This window comes from Mauremys reevesii, linkage group 6, assembly GCF_016161935.1.
Source record: "Mauremys reevesii isolate NIE-2019 linkage group 6, ASM1616193v1, whole genome shotgun sequence".
Lineage (NCBI taxonomy): Eukaryota > Metazoa > Chordata > Testudines > Geoemydidae > Mauremys > Mauremys reevesii.
In genome coordinates, this window is record NC_052628.1 from 6,467,179 (window position 1) to 6,486,756 (window position 19,578).

Sequence of the window (19,578 nt, forward strand, 5' to 3'; positions counted from 1 at the left end):
TCATCAAAGTTACATTGGCATTAATCTGGTGCAATCCCATTGGTTTCAGAGAAGTTTAGTCTACGTTAACCCTGGGTAACTGAGGCCAGACCCTGGCCTAACAGATTTAAATATAAGTTTGCCCAACTTTCACATGCTTAGCATAAATGCTCTCACTGAGACTAGTGCATTTAATGGCCAAAAAGATTTGCTTGTAGTGATGGACTTTAGCTGCAAAATTTGGATCTTGGGAGGAACGTTTACAAACCTCAGGGAGTGCTCCGGCTCAGGGTTTTGCTTTAGGACAATCTCTAATATAAACATACACTTTATTTCAGGCTTATCCCAGTGTCAAAGTCCCCTCCTTCAAAAGGCTCATTCTTGTACCCCTCTAACTGTGCGTAGCTTGATTCCGGAGCCGAGCTCCTGTGGGAGTTACACCCAAAGCCACTGCAGATCAGGGTCCCTTAAAGGTCACTTGGCCCCTCTCTCGATGCACTGCATTGTTTTGTTGATGCAAAGCAGCTGGAAAGGCAGTGGAACCAGCTACTTGACGACTCCCTGGTGTAAATGAATCCCTGGGTGGTGTAAAACCAGAGTAATGGGCCTTCCTTGTGGCTCGCTGTGTAGGGAGTTCATCAGGGATGAGATCAGAGGAAAGGGGTTATGACCGGTGTTCTGAGGGGCTCCAGCAATACCCACATGCTGTTAGGGCTGGCTTTAGGTTACCCCAGAGGCTGAACAAGCTTTTTAATGCTCCAGGACAGGGGAGAGGTGTAAAGGTGACCTAAAAATACCTTTGTCCTCCCTCTATTGCTTCCTCAGCTGTACAGCACATGATACCGGCGCAGCTGAAGAACTGGCCCCAAATGAGAAGGGAGAAAGATCAACAGGCATCGGCAGTGAACAGAAATACCCAAGGATGATGAAAAACAGTTCAGATTGAAGAACCACCAGCCAGAACCTTCCCTTCAAACTCACAGGGAGCCCAAAACTTGTGTGTTTATATCTGAAGGAGTTTGGTTTCCCAGTCAAATCTGCGGCACCACATTATGTTTTGTTTTCACAGCCATCTTCGCACCCCCTGGCTCCATCCTGAATGAGAAGTGCAACAATATTGATACAACCTGGCTAGAAGTTTGAAATACGGGAAATCTCACCAGAAACCCTGGTGAGATCTCCAGGCCAGCTGTGCAAATCCAAGCAATTAAGAAGCTCTGAGATACTTTGTTCACCCCAATCCTCTGCATTATTTAAGATTCAGCCACTAGTGCTTCTCTCTCCCTCTGTACCTTTCCAGGCGAGAGGCAAAGAAGAGCTTAGGAAGATTTTACAACTTTTTCATTTTCCCCTTAAATTATGTGTTTTGCTTATAAACCACTTTGCTTCTTCTGTTTTGAAGATCATCTTCCACTGGTTATTTGACTAGTCAAGAGAAGAAGGGCGTCAGAAAGTCACAGTTCCTCTAGCCTTTACTGTACAGAGAGGCTGATGCCTTCTTTATGGCCATAAAGGAAGTGAAAATTGTCACATTGCCAGCTCCCTTGGGTGAGTGCTTGGAATCTCGTATCCACTTGTGCAATGAATAATTTCTCTGCAGACTCTCTCCCTGCACTGTATACATCATTCTCTAAAGGGGCCAACTCTAAGCAACAAACACGCCACACGACATTAAAATAATTAAAGCAAAAGACCAGCTGCTCCAACAAAACTTGGGCAGAAGAAATTCTTTCTAAAAGGAAGAACCAGTGATTTCAGGGAGGCCAAGTGACCAAAGAGGCTCTGGCATGAATAAAAAGGCCTTAAACAGTGCCTAGATGGCCACAGAGGGTGTTACAGAGAAGGAGTTCCTTAAATAAGATACCTAAACTCAGAAGGACCTAGTCCCTGTCCCAGTCTGGAGAGAACCCCAAGGCTGAAGGGTCAGGACAACCTGAATGACCTCAAATGCATTGGAAAAACCATGGTGAGCTAAGAACAGACGCCATTAGCTCTCATATCATGCAGCACTGTCAGGAATTCACTGAGGGTGGTTGTAGAAAGGAACGTGGTCCCCACCTCACTGCACCAGCTAACAGCCCTGGCAACCCAGTGGGGGTTCACTTCACGGGGCAGCAGGTAGCTACAGTCTTCTCAGATTGTACTTTTACCATCCCATGGCCCCCCAGTTTGGGGGTTTCACTAGCCCCCTGTGTTTCACCTAGAGAGAAGGAGGTTGTGACTCCTTCCCAGCTCAGAGGCTAACTCAGTAAGCCCCGGGTCCACTTGATCCCACTGGTTTCTGGGTTCCTACTACTTCCAAAGTCTCATGCTTTGCTCCAAGCCTTGGTTTCCAGCCTGTGTTTGCTTGCATTTACATCTCCAGCACAAGGCTTTTCTACTCTCCCAGGGTTCCTGGAGGATTTTTTTTTTCCAGTGAATTTAAGATTCGGAGCCATGACAGCCATGTGACATTCAGCCATGTGACATTCACCCTGCCGCTGCCACCACGTGATGGATGAGTAATGGTCAGCAGTGCTTCGGGACGATTTCACAATTCAGAACATCTTGGCTTGACCCGGGATGGCTCCTCACCATGATTTATGGCATTTTACGACAGCATGCATGGCGCCTGCTGTCAGTTTCTTTGATTTAAAGCATAGCAATGGTTGCTTCATATTAGGAGAGAGAGAATAAGAGAAGGGGAAGGAAGGAGAAAAGTTTGGGCTTGCCTAGTATTAACAGAGATGGAACATACATAAGCTGCTGGGGGAGTCTCTGAAACACTCATGGCCAATAGGCATGAAGGTCCCAAAGATACAAAATATCCATGATGTGCTGGGAGAGGATCAAACACCCCAACACGTTTTGATCCTACCCAGGAAAGTTCAGAGGGTTTTGTGACTCACGGAGGAGGGTGACTTTTGTTACCCAGTTCAGGTATAATGGAAGCAGGAGAGATTTTTCTGGAAAGAGGAGGACAGAAAGGAGCCTTTAATTGTCATCACTTGGTGCCACTGTCGCAATGCCTAAATGCTCAGCCAACTTTACAGAGGGCTCCATGGGGACTGGATGCAGTGAGGACAAATGAAGGAGTCACTGGGTGAAATTCTCTGGCCTGTGTTATAGAGGAGGTCAGACGAGATGATTATAACTGGCCCTATGAAGTGATGAGATATTGGGATCCCCTAATGGAACCAGAAAGGAACACAGCGCAGTTGGGAATAAAATGAGGAGAGGCCCCTTGTACCTACGGAGAGATCACTACAGAGAGAGATTTAGGAGAGGGAATGATCTGTTTGGGTAAGACACAGAGAATGACTGGACGGATGTGGACAGTAGAATGCTCTGAAGCAATGTTAATATAGGTGGATGAGACTCAAAAAAAGTTAGAAATACAGTTTTGATTTTTGCATTCAGACATCTCCTTAAACAAAGTAGCTCCTACTGCAGGATTCTTGAGACCTCCACTTCCATATTTATGGCAGACCTGTCATGTAGTTAAACCAATCTCCTTTCTACACCAGCCAGCTACTTGCATATTCATAGGCATTCACCCGGGCACACGATTGTATAAAATGAGGAAGATACAGCCTCAGACAAAAGATAAGCCCCGAGAACAATGGCAGAGGTTAGACATGTGTTGTGATTAAAAGGTGACCCTCATGCTTGGCTTGGAAACAGGGGCGGCTCCAGGCCCCAGCAGGCCAAGCGCGTGCTTGCGGCAGCAAGCTGCGGGGGGAGCTCTGCCGGTTGCCACGAGGGCGGCAGGCAGGCTGCCTTCGGCGGCTTGCCTGCGGAGGGTCTGCCGAAGCCGTGGGACCAGCGGACTGTTCTGCAGGCAAGCCACCGAAGGCAGCCTGCCTGCCGTGCTTGGGGCGGCAAAATCCCTAGAGCTGCCCCTGCTTGGAAATCCCAAATCTCTACAACCTCAAGACTGGTTTTGTTTCAACAGGCCTATGCAGCTTCGTTAACACCCTTAAGAGCTCTGTGGCAGCAACTCCTTCACAGATAGCAGTTTGGGAACCAGGGTTTTATGAAACTGGTGAAGAATTTATTGTAGATTTTATAGTGTGCTGGTCCTTCATTAAAATCAAGCCATCACGCCACTCAACCTCAACTGAGGAGCAGTAAAATTTGGTTTAATTGAGAGACAGTTGTGTAGCTCATTACAAAATCAGACATGCTTTTTCGGAAATTAATGTGAAGAGAAGGGGGGAAATAGACTAGGGCATTAGCACATGGTTCATTACAAGTGAATTTGAGTCTGTTCATAAAACCCTGAAAATAGCAGTGTTTGAGTCAGCAAAATGCAATGCTTGGCCAGGGCCAAGGAACCGGAACTACTAAGTCCTAACTTTGCTGTTGCACCTTTGCACCTCACTCAGCTTATGGCCAGGAAGAAGTTGCATGGAGAAAGTCAATGAAGGAAGGCTCAGCTCTGGTTTACAATGAATTAGCCACCACAGGGATTGGACCGTGTTAGTGTCTCTTTGTCCCAGCTTAGATGTTTCTAAGTGTATGTTGACACTGCAGTGAGAGATGTGATTTAGCTGGGGATTGGTCCTGCTTTGAGCAGGGGGTGGGACTAGATGACCTCCTGAGGTCCCGTCCAACCCTGATAGAGTCATAGACTATGTGTAGACATACTCGAGCTAACTTTGATCTAGCTAGCTCCAATGACAATAGCAGTGAAACCACAGCAGCACAGGCTGACCAAGCCTGCCCAGAACCCTCAATTAGCTAGTCCATGCTGCTGCAGCTTCACTGCTGTTATCTGAGCTAGCTAGACCAAAGCTAGTTCTGCAACGTCTATGCATGCTGCAATCACACCGTGGATGGCAGCACATGCCTTAAGCCAGCAAGGGCTCCAGAAAACTCTGAGGAGCTCTGTAGAGCAATGAGACTAGGAAAGGTCTTCTTCAGTGATGCTCCATGTCAGGATAGCTCTTTGCTGAATGCCATTTTGCAGAGTGAAGATCACAGAATCACAGAATATCAGGGTTGGAAGGGACCTCAGGAAGTCAAAGATGTATCTGGTTCACTCGGTTTTCGCGGTTAAGATCTACTGGGATTTTTAACTGGTTCAAAGCAACTGGGGGCAGACTCGGGTGCCATGTCTCCACAATCCTTATGAGAGTTTAATTACAAACTAGAAGTAATGTTTTCGCCTAAAAAGGCTTGTCACGCAGGACCAAACCCGCCCACCGCAGTCACATGATATTGTCTTGCCACGTTACAATGCAATATTATTGTGCTGTGGCACATCACTTTCTAACAATGTAAACATCAGAGGCACAAGCTCATCAAGCTTCACCCCAACAACTTAACAATCAAAGCACTAGGGGGTGCTGCATGCTGACCAGTTACTATTATTACGCATTTGCATAATTCCCCAGCCAAGTTCAGGGGCCCAAAGCACACATAGCAAGAGAGAGCTCCTCCTCTGAAAGGCTTCCAATATAAATAGAAATAAAGCTAGAAGAAAGAAAGTGTTATCTCAGTTTTATAGATGGGGAACCCAGGTACAGAGAAACCGAGCGATGTGTCCAAGGCCACTTAGGCAGCCCATGGGAGAGCCAGGAATTGAAGAGGTCTCCTGAGGTCCAGTCCAATGTCTTAACCAAAGGACCATAGCTCTCAGAGGTCTTGGCCATTTATCCCACAGGTAAATGGAAAACAATATGTCTCTCTTTCTCCCTGCCTCTCCGGACTACAGTTCAAGAAGTTGCAATGAGAGAATCAATTCACGAGGATTCAGACATGGTTTCCAATGGATTTGCTATCACAATTGTGTGAGTGCGGCAGTGTTTAATTGCCCCAGCTGAGAGGTGTCTCAGGCAGAAAGGGCTCCAGAAACCTCTAATGAGTTCTGTAAAGCCATGAGACCAGAGGGTGTCGTCTTCCACTCATGATGTTGCCTCTCAGGAGGAATTTCAATTGTCCACCCTGTGGAGGTAGAGGTCAGCAGAAGGGAGCTACCTAAAGTAACAGCCAGCACCCTCAAGTACATATCTTGCACTGATGTCACCTAGTTTCAGACTGAGACCTCACTTGTGCTCTCCTCCTCGCAACGCAAATCTCTGGCTCACCATGCACTTGTGTGTCTCACAGAGCTAAGAAAATTCAACTTTTTTTTTTTTTTATTACTTTCAATATGTCAGAAACTAATGTGATCTAAATGGCTTCCTGCTCAGGAAATACCACATGGATATTAGCTGCTCATTTGCTTTTGATCCCTGTCTACCCCAGGTGAGTCAGTGGCATTACAAATGCGGCTTGGTTTATAATTCTGAACGTTGTAAGAGGAAAGCTGCCCCTCCCCTGTAAGCTGCAGTTGCTGCTTCTCATCGGAGCTTCCAAGAGACAAGGATGATCTGCACCACTCTTGGAAAACTAGCTGGTGAAGGCCTCAGAACCTAAATGATACTGACTCTGGAGGGAAGGCAATGGCTAGTCCCTGGTGAAGGCATTTCTCTGTAGTGCTTGTGGTTGGCGGTGCAAGATCTGAATTAGGGATTCACCAGGGGAGCCCTGGATATGGCAAACAACAGCCTCATTGTTGTACATGCACTGGCATTTGTGACCTATTTTTGGTAAGCAGCACTGGCCATGTGTGTACTGTGCACAGAGCTGGAAGTGAAGGCAAATCCTGGACTTACACCTCTGTTTATTCATTAAAAGTACTAGAAAGAACCAGCACAGTCCCCATACTAGGGGACCTGAGATCTAGAGAATGGCTTGACTCCTTTAAAGGCACAGACAGGAATGGTTAGAATTCCTGGTCCCACTTTGCACACACTGACCCAAAGCCGTACCCGGTGTAAGCGCAATGACGTTAATCGAGTGGAGACACTGAGATCAATGGATTCACACTAGGGACAAGCTGGGCACGGTCTTCTGGCGACGTTGCTTGTTTATCCTGGCCAGCTGAAGGTCAGATTGTGAAATCTCCTGGGGGCATATGTGACGGGGTGGAAAACACAAAAAGCCTGAGCTTGTGATGGTAGAAGGTGACCACAACTGCAGGTCTCAGGTGGATCTGATTTTCATGTCACTTCCCTGAAACACTAAGAATCACTCTATGCCCAACTAGAGACAAACCCACAGTGCCCAGTTTAGATCCAAACTTCCCCTTGGGTTTGGTCATAACTGGAGTTTTGAATCAGGCGCTTACACGGAGATGGGGGCAGCTGCAATATTTGGAGCCAGCTCTGAACTTCCCAAGATGCTAAGTTCTGGCCTGGGCCCATCCCTACCTCCTAGCACTGAGGAGGCATCAAAGCCTTCCTCATTTTAGAATTCACAGGTTTAACAGATCCGTAGGCACAGACCCCGGTAAACCTTCACATTACGGTAACTTTTGTCCAGAGCAGACGGTCAAATAAACCCAGCAACACACAGTTAAAAGGACACACAGTGCAAACAAAGGGATTAAAGGATCTAAACAAAACAATATATTCATTTCCCTACAGATTGTATTGCTCACTGCTAAGAACAACAGACACGGTGAATGGCACAATGAACAGTAAATAGCACAAGGGCACCTAGACTCTACTCACATGACAGCTGCATGGGCAACTTATCACAAGCCCCGGAGTTGTTGTGCAATGAAGCACGTTGCAGTGACCTTTCACTTGATTATGAACGGGCAGCTTGAGCAGGCTAATGTTGCCAACATGGCAAATTACAGGTCAGAAGGATGGTCTAGCAGATAGGGCACTGGACCAGGCCTACATTTAATTCCCAGCTCTGCCACCAGTTTTATGTCTGATGCCGGGCAAGTTACCTGCCCCTGGAAATTTCCACTGCTTGCATCCGAAGAAGTGGGTATTCACCCACGAAAGCTCATGCTGCAAAACATCTGTTAGTCTATAAGGTGCCACAGGATTCTTTGCTGCTTCTACAGAACCAGACTAACACGGCTACCCCTCTGATACTTAACCTACCCTGTGCTTTCATCTATAGTCCTGGGATGAGGCCTGTATGAGGACCACGATAGAGCTAAACGCCCTGCAGCTGTGCTCAGGCAGGAATGTATGTGCTATGATTTAAGTCTTTGGGTCCCATTTGTCCCGCGTGATCTGCCAGGTTGCCTCTGTGTATTGCCAATGTTAGACCATAGGAGTTTGGCCATGGGAGCAATGTTGAGGAATATGTAACCCTTTGGGTGCATGATTTTTATGCAGTGGACCAGATTCTGCTGTTGTGTCAGTTTACATCCAGAATAACTCTACTGACCCAATGAAACAACATCAGATTTATGCTGGTGTAACGGAAAGCGGAATCTGGCCTCGATCTATAATAAAAGAGGGAACTGAATTAAGCTGAGCTCCTTTGGATCCCCTTCCACCACAATAAATGTATGAGTCTGTACCCACTAGGACCTAGGTTATGGGTCAGATAAAATGAGAATGCTGCTCCATCACACTCAAAACCTGTCCTGAGGTTCAGAAAAATGTCTGTTTTATGTTTTTCTAGGTTATCATAGTGCCTAAGTGATTTATTTTTTCCCCTTGATTTCCTTTCTTCTTTTTCTTTTATTTGTTTATTATGCCAGTACGAAGACTGGTCCTACTGCATTTAACACTTGGCTGGAAGCTGAAAAGAGCAGAAATCATAAGAAAGCCTGTTCTCAATCCATTTCCAGCTCAGTTTTGTGGACTCACAAGGAAAGAGAAGGGTTAAGATTCCTGGGTGCCTTGGGACCTGGGACCATTTGAGATGTGGACAATAAACCAAGCGAGAGACCACAGTACCACAAAACTCTGGAGAAGTCCCTATTCTGAAGGTTGTGGCTTAGGCCCATGTCTCTCAATTATACTCTTTTTATTCTCTTTACTTTTGCACTGGTAACTTTAAGGCTCCTGCAGAATGTTAGCTGATTGCCTTGAATATAAATGCCTAGACTATTAAAAGTAGAGTTTAAGAAACTAGACTCGTAAATCATAAAAGGAGCATAAATTCTGTGCTTTAGTGGTGGTTTAAATTCCTAAATGGGTTTTATAGGAGCCACATAAGACCTATTGACAATACCCCTTTATGATAAAAAGTAAATAGAAGTGACAAAGTCAGAATTCAAAATACCGTTGCTCAGCTCCCACTGGCCTGAAGGAGACCGAAAAATGGCTGGAGGAAATCTCAGAGGGAAACAAACGATAACATGAAATTAAATGTGTAATATTCCTTTTTATGCTGCGTGAGGGGGAAAAAAAAGCGCTCGGAGAATGAGCTGGCATATTTGCATAACAAAGGAAATCAACAACAACAACAAATTGCCATCTTGTTCAAAGCCGATAATTGCACAGATGACAACAAGAAAGTGCCTTTCTTCTTGGCTCTCTAGGGGACAAGCCTTGTCGAGATGAGGAAAAAAGGTGGAGAGTGACCCCACTTGCTTTCATGGAGGATTAGCAAGCTCAGGAAATGTCTTCGGTGAAAGGGGGGTGGCTGCTTCCTGGTCTGAATGAGAATGAAGACAACGAGGGCAGAGAGGTCCAGATCAACCCTACCAGATGATCAACAAAACAGCAGCATCTGTTCTAACCACCATCGATACCACCCACCCGCCCTCTCAACAAGCGTCTTTCTGCACATCACAATTCTCCTCCTACACTGTGTGCTTTGCACCTCCTCTGAATCCCACCATCCCCTTAGGCGTGTCTGCCTCTGGGCTATTTATGGACAGCAAGGTCTGGAGCAGCCGGCCTCAACCATTCACACATCAAGACAGTCCCTCCCATCCTGCCAGGATCCCTCTCCCATTTAGCAATATGGAGACAGTGGTGGAGTCGCAACCTATTGACACCTGTTGGTCTCATAAATCCCAGGTTGAGAACCCCTGCCTGGAGGACTGTGCGTTGGATTGGCTATTAACAGGCTGAGTGTCCTATCCCCAGCCCTGCCACTCACTTGCTGTGAGGCCTTGCACAAGTCATTTTGCTTTCCTGTCGCAGTTTCCTCATCTGCGAAATGGGGATAATAGTAGTTACTAAACTACATTCTTGGGGTGTTCTGACTCATGAGGATCAGTTAATCCCTGCAGAGAGCTTTGAACAAGTGCTACAAAAAGCTAAGCATTATTACTCCATTAAGAATCCAATGGACGAGAGATCCCTGACAAAATCTTCTAGAGTGGTTTGAAAGAAGCCGGCTGCCGCCAAAACATTGTGGGGTGGGCACTTTTGGAGATTGGGACCAGCCAATGATTCTATTACATCCCCGTTTACCTCCCTACTTCTCCCTTACCTCTTCCAAGGCCTGCATTAATTCTGCCGTAGCCAATGGAAACCAAACTGAATCACACAGATGCTATTATTTTAGGACAAGAATCAGTGAAACAAAAATAGTTCTCATTGGCAAGAACCTCTCCATATGCTCCAGGGTTTAAAATGCTGGATTTGTCTGGTTTCCATGTGGAAGAGTCCTACAGAGTTTAACTGTGATGAGAACAATAGGGTTCTATACAAATTACATTTAAATTACTAACAACTTTAATAGAGAAGGAGAACCCGTCTAGACAGTTTATTTTTAATCTCTCCTATGGAATTTTATATCAGAAGAATAATTTTCTATCAAATTCTACGGGTTGGTTAAAAAAACCAAAAACCAAACCAAACCACACAAAACTAAACAATAAAAATCCTACCTAAAAATTAGCATTGCTCTTTTAAATTCTATAAGGCCTTCTCACTTTTTCTCCTCTTTGGAGGGGATGGGGCAGGAACGAGAGAGTGTAGGAGATGGCAAAAATATGCCATCCAGATTACTAGCATACACACATCACAAGGCGGGTCAGCCTCTTCAAGCTATCCCTTCTTTTGAACAAGTGATAAAGTGATGTCAGGGTAATTTGGAGGGGGCAGAAGTATGAATTTATCAGAAAAAGATTCCATGTTCCTCATGCTTTCCATGAGATCTGTCTGGGCCTTTGAATTGCTAATCTTACCAAATAGCTGCTGGCTGTCTATATCTATAGATATCTAAAGCCTGTAATACAGGCTTGTGTCAAGTGTCCCATTTGAACACTGGGTTGATCAAATTGCTTTGCAGACCTAATGAGCACTATTCCCTTACTACGGTCTTCTGTATGCAGTGTTGTTGTAGCCTAGGATAGCAGAGAGACAAGAGGCATAAGGTGATATCTTTTATTGGACCAACTTCTGCTGGTTAGAGGACAAGCTTTTGATCGTACACGGATTTAAAGAAGAGCTCTGTATAAGCTTGACTCTCTCCTCAACAGACGTCAGTCCAATAAAAGAAGTTGCCTCACCCCCCTTGTCTCTATAACTTCTCCTGGGTGTAGCTCATACCTTGGCTGCCTGGTGGGTTGCTAAAGATCAGCATTACCCTCCTTCTATTTAGGATCACCCCTGGACTCAACCAACTTCATGGATTTCTGCTCATTATTATTTAGTTGTGTTATGGTAGCACCTCGAGGCCTCCATCAGGGATCAGAGTCCCATTGTGCTAGGGACTGTATGCACATAATGAAAAGACTGCCCCTTTACGGAACTAGGCTCCAGTGTGTCCTTTAATAGACTCTGGCCAGTCTTGGGATTAGACCTTTTCTATCTGCAGCCCCTCCCCCCTGAAACAGCCTCTTACTATTTCCGTACCACATTGATTCTGCCTCACTTTTCAAATCTCATCTAAAAACATCTGCCCCTCCTCCCGTCCCATGTACCTTGAGCTCTGTCTCCCTGTGCTGTTATGTATTATTTAGCACAGTAACGACATTATCTAACTCCAAAAAGCATTTGGGGGGTGCACTGGCAAGGACAGGGCAGATATTAGTTGACCCAAAAATATACTAACATCTACGAGTACCGGCTTATAGGTCATCTTTGGAGAGTTTTTGGAGAGACTCGTGCATTTGAAAGACTGGCCTCCATCCTGCCTCAAATACCCTGAGCTCAAGAGGGAACTTAATCAATGCCCACTCCCAGAAGCAAAGAGAATTTACCCAACAGGCCCTCCAAGAGCATCACTCACAAGGCAGCAAAGAGGATGGGTCTGCTGATGTCACTGCTCTGTCTGGAGCACGGTGGTAGCTATCGCATGATATCAGTCATTGCCACATGAAAGCGAAATAGAGACCCGTTTCTCATGGGACCGTGGGCACAGTCTGAGCTATGTATTGGTTCTACAGCTGAGATACCAATGAATAATATGAATTTGAATTGTTTCTAAAGAAGCCAGAGTGCAGGAAGGAAGAGTTCAAGGGTTTTTCTTTGTTTTGCTTTTTGTTTGGGATGGACTGTCAGAACAGCAGATTGTTGTTTGCAGCCTGTAGTGTGGCTCATGAAGACTTAATTAGGTAAGTGGGCCCTTTCTCTGCTGGTTTTCCTGCCTGGCTGATGAGGTGCAAGACCTGTTTGCAATGGATGAAACACCAAACAAGCACCTCTCTGGGTCTGGGTTTTGTTAGCTGCATCTTTAATGAGTTATGCCTGCCAGGTTCTGGCTGTAGCAATGAGGCTGGAATCTTCAGGCAGATGATTCCTCCAACTGAGAGCAGCAGGCACACAGCTTGGACTATGCAACTGAAAGGAAAAAGAGGCTAGTTTGCTTAGTTCAGCTGGGACTGATGAAATCTGAAATGGGGACAGCCCTCTCTAATGGGCTGCAGGAGGTGCTCAGTGTTTGAGAAAGGGGCCGATGAGAAGAATCTGGAAGCACTTTGAAATGAGTGTCCCTGGGTTAGATTCATCACAATGAGTAATCAAGTATGTAAGTAAAGCTTGTCTTAAGGGACCACCTACAGGCTCAGCAAAATCAGTTGCCTATAGAGTTGGTCTTTTAAAAAGGTCAAAGTAGTATATAGCAGCAATGGACCAAAACATTGCAATTTCCAGTACTTTTGCTATAGGGGCAAACCTAGAGGTCCTTCCTCAGTGTTTAACTCAGTACCTACACAGCAAAAAACTCCCACTGAAGTTGGACAGAGTAACGATATCTGTCTGTTTATAGATCCATATGGGCCCCGCCAGAGTGTCATCTGTGTGCCTCATAAACATTAATAAATTTAGTCTCACCACAACTACCCTGCAAGGGAGGTAAATAGTATTAGCCCCATTTTGCAGGTGACGAACTGAGGAACAGGGAGATTAAGAATACATCTATGAAACAAGCAGAGGTGTGACTACAGCATGTGTAGACTTACCTGAGCTAGCTTTGATCTAGCTCACTCCACTTATAATAGCAGTGAAACCATGGCAGCACGGACTAGCTACTTGAGCATATACCCAGGGTCCCAGGTGTGCACTATCCATGTTATTGTAGCATCACTGTTGTAGTTATTGAAGCTGGCTAGATCAAAGCTAGCTCGGGTACGTCCACACATGCTGCAGTCTCACCTCCATTTGCAGTGTAGACATACCCTTTGTCTCCCCCCCAAGGTCACGTGGGATTCCTATGGCAGAGCCAGGAGCTGAAGCCAAGTCTTCTGAGTTCCAGTCCAGTGCCTTAACAAGTCCATCTTCTACTTCCTTCGCTTGCGTCATTATGTTACAGCTCCACAGGATTCTTTTCTGAGGGCCATTCTCCTGGCAACCACGTAAGGACACACTGAAGTGATAATTTACAGCAGTGGGTGGCCTATTAGTGCCATGTTGTTTACTCGCTAGTTCACCCAGCTAACAGCACTATCCTGCCAGTTCTGGGGCAATTTAGCTCTGGCCTGGCCAAAGCCACAAACCCACCTCCTATTGACTTACTGTGGCACCTGTGAAGGGCCAAGAGGAGAGAGCCAACAACCTCCCGCGTCCTGTGTGCCTGTTAGCGTTTGACATTGGTGCTCTCTCTCTCTCCTTTATTTATTTCATTCCCCTAGCCCGGCGTTCAGGGAGTCTCTCTGGGTCCGTTCATTCATTTAACTTTGGCAGCATGTCACTGCAGGGACAATCTATTGAGGATGAGATGAAAATAATATTACACCACTGAGCTGATAATACCAGGCTTTAATATCTCTGAGCAGCATCTCCATTGTGCTATGTCAGTGAAACCGATCAGACAGCTTAGGCCCCTTGTGCCTAGACTGAAAAAAAAAACCCTTCAATATTAAAATTAAACTTCTTATACATCAGCAAAAAAAAAAAAAGGGGGGGGGTATTGCTGCAACGGAGCCAGTGGCCCCTTGAGCTGTTTTCCCTTAAGTACTGCCTCAGAGTTGGTAGTTAATAAACATCTGTATTTAACTCAAAGCACTCCACCCCCCTTCTCCTCACCCATCTCCTTGTCTCGTCTGCTCCCGCTAATACACTAGGTTGGTTATATATAGCTCATTTTAGTGACATCATAACCATTCTGTCGGTCATTATCATGTTACTTAAACAGATTTACAGTATCTCCATTTGAATGGAAAAGGACAAAGGGGGATGCTCAAGGAGGCATGATAAGATATGCAAGAAGAGTGACTTCCTGCTTAGACAACTCTTGGCACCTCCCGGAGCAGCTGAGCCAGAGGCTTGCTCTCTAGGTCAGTGCAGAAAAGCGTTGGCTTGTAGATAGGACACATAACTGGGAGTCGGGAGGGCCTTGATTTTGTCTCTAGCTCTGGTACTATCCGGCTGTGCGATCCTGGGAAAATCACGTCACCGCTCTGGGCTTCAATTTCCCCAACTCTAATATGAAGATGACGCTACTTAACCTCCTTTGTAAAGTTCACTGGCAACTGGCTAGATGGTATATAAGAGTTAAGCGTTACCATCATAGTCTCTTGATTCAGCTGTTACAGCAGCTGTCCAAGGACCATGAGACTCTTGGTTGAAGTCTTGGCCATTATAGTAAATGCCGAACGCAAAGCCACAGAGGGTTAGGCTCATCCCTGGACTCAAGGAATTTAGATTGAAGATGAAGATGTCCCGGACGCATTCTACAGACAGAACGGAGGAAACCAGCCTGTGAGCAGAAAGAGCAGGCACCAAATAATTCCAAACATGTATTTATACCCCAGAAAAGGTGTCCGTAAACCCCCCCAAATTTTCAACCTATCACATTGCTGAGTGGGCTTCAATGGTCACAGGCAAATTTCCCAACACTTGAAGGGTCAAGTCCAGATGCATCTGGGCTCTTCCTAACTCGCTAGATCCCAACCACACCTGCTTTTCTCCAAACCACTCCCCTCTCTTAGCCTCTCCACCAAACCCTTAGACCACTGTCTGGTGCAACTGCTCTGATGGCCACATCACATCCTTCCCAGCTGATATACTGCCCTGCTGGTGGTGGTGCACACAGACCGGCTGCTTTCACTGGGCTAAAATCCCAAGATAAGAGGGGTGAGTTCCAGAGTTCAGGTCAGAATTCAAACTCCCGGCCCCCAGTACTCAGACCACAGCGGCTTCCATAGTATCACTGCTCTTCCAGCGGAGCAAGATGGAACCACTCACCAATCATTACCACCTTACCGCCCCTTTGGCATAGTCCTTGTGACGACACGACACTAAGTAGCCAAAGAGAGATTGCTGGGTAGGAGCTGTAGTAAGGCAGAGATGCTTACACCAAGGAAACAGCCAGAGTGGTACAATGAGAACTAAACTTTCAAATAGGTTTCTAAACTTTCCGGGAGGCTGCAGACACAGCATCCTAGTTATGGAGATCTATGCGCCGACACGGCCTCTCCTTTCTCTTTTGTTGCTAAACTTCCTCATGCAGCCGAAATCAAAGTGGTCCCCGGGTACCGATTTATATTATTTTTAGAGCTGTGCAGGCAGCAACAATTTTAGGTCCTCAACGCCTAATAATTTTTTTAATAAATAAATGATCTGCTGCAGCAGCCCCGGAGATTGGGGATGGAGCAGGCGGCTAAACGTTGGGGCTTAGCTCCGTGCCCTGGACTGATAGAGGCTTTGAATTAATGACACTGTTGATATGGAAGTTCCTGTCCTGCCAAACGCACATGCTGAAGAAAGGGGAGAGAATAAATTCATACTCTTGCATATGGGACCCCAGTGTATATATACGTTTGCCCACATTTTCACCCCAATAGCAGAGATGAGCCCGGAGCCAAATCATATACACCCAGCTCAATACTCCCCAAGTGGCATGGCCCAGCGTCTGTGCCATGAAGAAGGCTGGATGGTCATTAAGGCACTAGACTAGCACTCAAGAGGTCTCAGTTCAGTTCCCAGCTCTGCCACAGACCGGCTGTGTGATCTTGGGCAAGTCACTTCATCGGTCCGTTAAATGTGTCCAACAGAGATGATAAGACCCCCTTTGTCTTTCTTGCTTATTTAAACCATAAGAACACTGGGACAGAGACAAATACTATGCATTTGTACAGCACCTAGCACAATGGGGCCTTGATCTCGTTTGCCTCTAGGCACCACCAGATAACTAGCCCCAGTTAGATTCTTCAGGGGCCATTGGAACTCGGATTGCTCATATGGAGGAGAACCTCCCAAGATGAGGCTGGCTGTTTGCTTGCACAGCCGTGCCCAAGGTGAATTCCCAGCAATTATATTCATCATGGCTTGTAGAAAGCCAGCTCAGCACCTATCAGCAGCTACAACTTTGCATCGCTGTAAGTGGTTGTGTTGTGCTTTGATACCATGCGACCCTGCTTTGAATGCACGGCCACCTGCAAAATGGGTAGTAGGATGGACACACACCCACACACTCAACACTTGTCACTCCACCACCCTCCATTCTGCTGTAGAAAAAAAAAAGGACAAAGGAAAAGAAAACCCAGACCAGAAACCACCAAGCTGTCACAAAGAGAGCCATTCATTTACATTCGCAAGGAACCCAGGAGCAGCTGGAAGTGTCTGGGCACTGCAGATTCCACAGATGATGTCGGGCCTGCAGAAGATTTTTCAATTAATCTCTCTTGACCCCATGTCTTGAACCCTCATTCCTATTTTTAACAAACCCATTCTGTTGGGTGACCTCCAGACCCGGTGACCAATAAGACCCATTTAAGTAACTGCGGGGGTGTCTGTAAGTATGCAAGGAGAATTTGCAAGGGGCTCATTATAGAGAGAGTTAGTTACCCTGGCCAAACTCTCGCTCTTTCACCCTCCTTCCCACAGTCTGAGACCTTGTTATGAGATGCTCAGATGCTAAAGACAACCAAAATGTTCCTGAAAATGCCATTGATTGTGTGTGCAGGAGGATGTGAACGACAGAGAGAGAAAGGGCTACGCACGAGTTACAAAATCAAACAAGAACAATATCACAGGAACTATTTGGAACATTTAAACTTACTTTCTTCTTCAAATATTAGGTAGAGGTGCATTCAACCCAAACAACCCCGATCCAGATCCTATTTCACAGCTCAGATTTGAATCTGGACTGAATATCTACATACAGCTGAAACATCCCCTCCAGAATACAGGAAGATTTTTGGATTCAGAGCCAAATTTGAACCCTCAAGTTTGGGGAAGTTTGGTTTGGCTCATGAAAGAAACAAGGGGCCAGATTCTCAGCTGGTGTGAAGGCATTGCTCCATTGGCTACAGGGGAGCTACACAGGTTTACACTAGCGTATCTGGGTCATGATATTCAGATCATAATTCAGGATCAGGCCTGGAGTTTGGGTGGAAGATAATCTCTAATATTGGGGTGTAAATGTTTTGGGGCGACTGTCATATATTGCAAGGTTCTGAATTTGTTCTCTCCATTCTTCAGCCCACGCATTTAGCAGGCCAGAAACTTAGACACTTCTCTGTGTTAAAAAAGGTTTGTTAGCTCATTTATTGCTGGAGAATGGTGCTAGGATGGCAGCCTCAGTAACAAACGGAACACATGCAGCAAAAGCTTCTCCATGCCGCCTTGCCAATGGGATGACCACAGTCCTGGCCAACAATGAAGCCTGAACCAGAGAGCTCCAGAACTAAAACCATCTGCCTCTTCAGCTTGAGGTAGAGAACCAGGATCAGCAACTGAGCCCTACTGCAGATTCATAGCCTGTGTGAATCAGGCACAGAGGGGGATGTGCCATACGTACAGATCAGTGGGTTACATCTGAACCCTGTCATGCAGGAACCCACTGTTAGTGGTGAGAGGATAATAGTCGTTGCAGGCTCAGTCCGGCCTGGGCCTTCTCAGCTTAGATTTTCAATTAGGGGCCAGGTGTGGGGCTGTTTATTGTGATGCGGACATTATTGGACTAATATCACTTGGTTTGTTTCACAAAAGCTACCGAGATGCCACCAGATGGTTCTCAGCTTCCAGTCAACCGGACTGGACTGGGACAGGCAACCTCGATGAATTGAGGAATGGAAGACCTAGAAAATATTATTTTCTGTACGGTCCTGGAATCTCAACATAACTGCTTCCTATAGGAAGGGTGCACCTTGTTTTTACAGTCTATTCAGTCTATCTACGTTCCTATTAATGTAGCATCCAAATGCTGAAATCGAATGGAATCTTCACTGCAGGGAAGGAAATACCATGCCAGAGAAGTGACGTTTTAAAGCTCCGTGACTCTACATTACACATAAATCCCATTGGAAATATCATTTCACTAATAATTTTCTTTGCATCCCTCCTTTTGAGTCATCCTCTGACATCATGCCCCACAAGTTTGGCCCTAGCAATGTCACACAAATCCAACCGCAGGCAACAAAGGGTTGATGCAAGGGGAACGTCAGGGCAAAGCGTCAGTGGGCAGATGGAGAAAAGCCCAGAAAAATCCAAAGACATTTAGAATGTATCAGATTCACCGAATATCTAAAAGGGAACAAAACACATCTCAAAGGAGGATCAGATAAGGACCTGAGTCACTTTTTCTTGTACATCCCTCTGTAGCTGCACTTTAGTAGAATGAAGCATGGCCCCATCACTCCAGTGCTACAGCAGCTCCACTGATGCTCCCGTCACGCAGGAGCCAGTTCAGAATCACCCTCCACAATTTTTAAAACCTTCTAGGGACACTTCCCAGTCCATCATCTCAGCTCTCTCTTATCACTCAGTATTCCTCCGACATTGGTCTTCCTTCTCCTCCTGCTTCCAGCACAAACTTGCCACTGATCCTTAAAGACCCGTCTCTTCTGCATCTCTTCACATCCCTGTTTTTTTTCTCTCCACCACAATGACTTTCTATCCCATCTGGAAACATCTCTTTTTTCCCCTACTTTGTATGTACCATCATTTCCTCTATCTCTATTTATTCACTGTGCACCCTGAGTTACTAAACTCCAGGAACTACTTGGGGATATGCTTGGTAGGAAAGACGTTGGTAGTATAGCACCAGCCACATACTGTATTTTGATCTAGGCAGTTCTGTGTCTCTCCATCACTGTAATATCCATCTGCCCCTCAAGTATCAATGGAGTTATCCTTCCAGAAGCCTCTCTGCTCAACCCAATATCCCGACTCCAGTACGGTTTAATAATAATAATTGGAGATATACCAATCTCCTAGAACTGGAAGGGACCTCAAAAGGTCATTGAGTCCAGCCCCCTGCCTTCACTGGCAGGACCAATTTTTGCCCCAGATCCCTAAGTGGCCTCCTCAACGCCAAGAGTTCAAAATCATGAATTAGACCTCAAAAAATCATGATTTTTTAAAAAAAGAATGAATGGGTACTTTTTCTTTGCCTGCTGGTTTCTGAACCTTTCAGGTGCGCTTGAGTGAAGTTTGTATGATTGCTGGCCACAAACACAAGGGCTAGAAATGT

The 19,578-nt window shown here is 45.9% G+C and overlaps 1 protein-coding gene across 10 annotated transcripts in view; it reads right to left on the bottom strand.

Moving 5' to 3' along the window:
* The window catches only part of CELF4 (CUGBP Elav-like family member 4), an 861,314-nt gene that overhangs the window by 598,690 nt on the left and 243,046 nt on the right, over nucleotides 1-19,578 (bottom strand). The gene's annotated exons all lie outside the window — the stretch shown is intronic.